The following is a 2825-nucleotide window of genomic DNA, read 5'->3' on the forward strand; positions in this document are numbered from 1 at the left end:
CTAAACTGTCATCATGCCATTCATCAGGCTCATCATTTGAATTGTCATCAAATCTATCTTCACGGTCAGGGAACAAATCCTTATTTCCCTCATCAGATGCAATATTATCCTCGAGCGTTGTAATGTTGTCCTCAAGTGTCGTATTTTCATTTGAAAATGGCATTACACCCTCTACAGTTTCACCTGATCGTTGCTTTTGTTAGAAAGAAGCAAGTAATTGGTTTGATGCACATCTTGATTGGAGTTATGTGGCCAACTGTATTGTGAATGTAGTGTGTCTACCGGGCTACACAAACTCTTGTGCATACGTCAATTGCCATTGTTGTGGGTTACAGACCAAATGCTATGGTATATGTGAAGCATTGTAAATCTCATTTTGATTGAGCCGATTATCATTTTGTTTAGCTTCTTCATGTGACATGACATTTGTTTGGTGTCCCTTAATAGTGACATACACAGCCGGAACATTCCTCTGTTCTTGCAGAATTAATGCAACATCCTCATAGTCCTTGATAATTAGATGTGATAGCTCTCTAGGTGTATTGATCAATGCATGTAACTCAATCTCGTCAATTTCTGAGTTTACCCCAACAACTTCTTCAAACAGCTTCATCAAGCCCATAAACTACAAATCACTCCTAACCCCCCACATTCATGACTCACCACCCTTGTAAATGCCATCCACCCATTGACCACTTGTCTTATCACAAGTCGCACAATTAGAACCCCACTGAAATTTTGAAAACAAAAAATTTGTCAATCATTTTACACATTACATGTTGTGTTCTAAAATTTGTCAGTCATGTTGTTACACGTCATTTTTAAAAAATGTTACACGCCATGTTTAAAAATTGTTACACGTCATGTTTAAAAAATGTTACACGCCATGTTCAAAAATGTTACACCCAAGTTCAAAATTGTTACACGCCATGTTCCCAACATGTTACACGCCATGTTAAATAAAAATGTTACACGCCATGTGCTAACACATGTTATTTTAGTATATTTTTTACATGCTATGTGCATTATAGATGCATGGCGTGTAACAATTCTGGGCAATGTTTCTAATCCATGTTCTAATTTACACAAAAAGTTTCAAAAATTTATATGTTGCAACAATAAACCCAATAGCATACCTTGATGTGATCTTCACTATAGGGTCTATTTATCGACGACAATATTGCTAGATGCCGAGAGATAGACCATAGCACGATGATGATGGTGCTCAACAGAGAGTTGACAGAGCTCATACAGTTCAGAGAGTTGAGAGCGCTGATGACGATGGTGCTTAACAAAGAGTTGACAAAGTTGATACAGTTCAAAGAGCTGAGAGAGAGCGAGCTCAAATAGCTTAGCATTTATTACTATTTTCTTTATGGCGAGAGAGAGATATCGGGAGCTTAATTTGCCAAGATGTTTTTAAAGGCATTTTGATCTACTCATGCTTATTTTTGGCTAGAAACAGATAACTTTATATGGGTGGTTATTTCTGAAATCACTTCATGAGGAAGGCTAATTCTCACAATTTCCTCTTTATTGATTCTCCAAAGCTTAAAAGATTTTGAGAAGCAAATATTTTTACCTTGTCACATCCATATACTCACATTCTCTTTAATGATGGCCATTTCGAAGTATGTATTCTAGAGTAGAAACTCCTCAATCTGGATAGCATATAATGTGTTGGGATGAGCCCTGCAGCTAATTGGGATTGATTAAGGCTTGATTCCAATCATGCAACAACATCATTCATGTTGAATGATTAAAGGCTTTCCTTCATCAATAAGACATCAATTATAACAAGTTATAATTCTAATTGGATGAAGTCCATGAGATTAATATGCCTTGCAAGAAAATTGTAATGGGTTGCAGTTATGAGATCCTTATGCATCAAAGCGTAACCTCAAAATGTTCCTAGTTAATGTATCATTGAGACTGGACATCAATGATACTTAGAAACTGGTACATTCTATGTTCCTTACTTGAAAAGTAAGCAACCGATCTCATAGGTTGAAGTATAGAGATACTTGGAACTAGAATGTAGGTGCTTGCCTAAAAGAGCAAGTTCATTGAACATGACCTGCAATGAGAAATGCATTTGATATTTCACTCAAGTGTCTATGCAATACTTTTCATGTGTCAGTTGTGTAAATACTCCCTAGACTTGAGACACAAGGTTGTCTTATGTGTGGAGTGCTATGCTTTGATTTCATCCCTACGGGTGCCTAACCAAGGATGCCAAAACAGGATGCTTTTGGGTATAACATGAAGCATGTGAAGGCAAATGAATGGTCAAGATAAGAATCATCACCTCAAGTGATATAGGGGACATATCCTAATTGTTCTTTATTGATATCAGCTTATTGAAGTCCTTGGCCGAAGCTACTTAAAGATTATAAAAAGAGTTTCATAAGTTTTTATAAAGCTGATGATCAAACTTTAAGAATGAATATGGAGATCAATAAGAGTAGACACTGCACCATGCTCTTATCATCTCTAGGATATATGATGAGGGAATGAATTACACTGAAAAGTTGAGTCAAACCATCTTAACTCTTCTAACATTTGGGTGGCCATGATGGATTGCTAGATCCCAATCTTGGTCTATGAACTCTAGGTAGTTAACTTGATCAAATAAATTTAAAGTAGTTTAAATTTATCTAATTCTAAGTTTAACTTAAGAATTATATGTTGAGTTCATTGCCAACATGTTAGAAGCCTAATGGGTTACACACCTAAAATGAATGTTGAAAATAAAATGGGAGAGGTGATTGAGTTGGACTTAATCAAATTAGAAGTTATGACCTTATCAAGCACTTGATTAAAAT

Source organism: Theobroma cacao, chromosome 2 (assembly GCF_000208745.1).
Source record: "Theobroma cacao cultivar B97-61/B2 chromosome 2, Criollo_cocoa_genome_V2, whole genome shotgun sequence".
NCBI classification, from domain to species: Eukaryota; Viridiplantae; Streptophyta; class Magnoliopsida; order Malvales; family Malvaceae; genus Theobroma; species Theobroma cacao.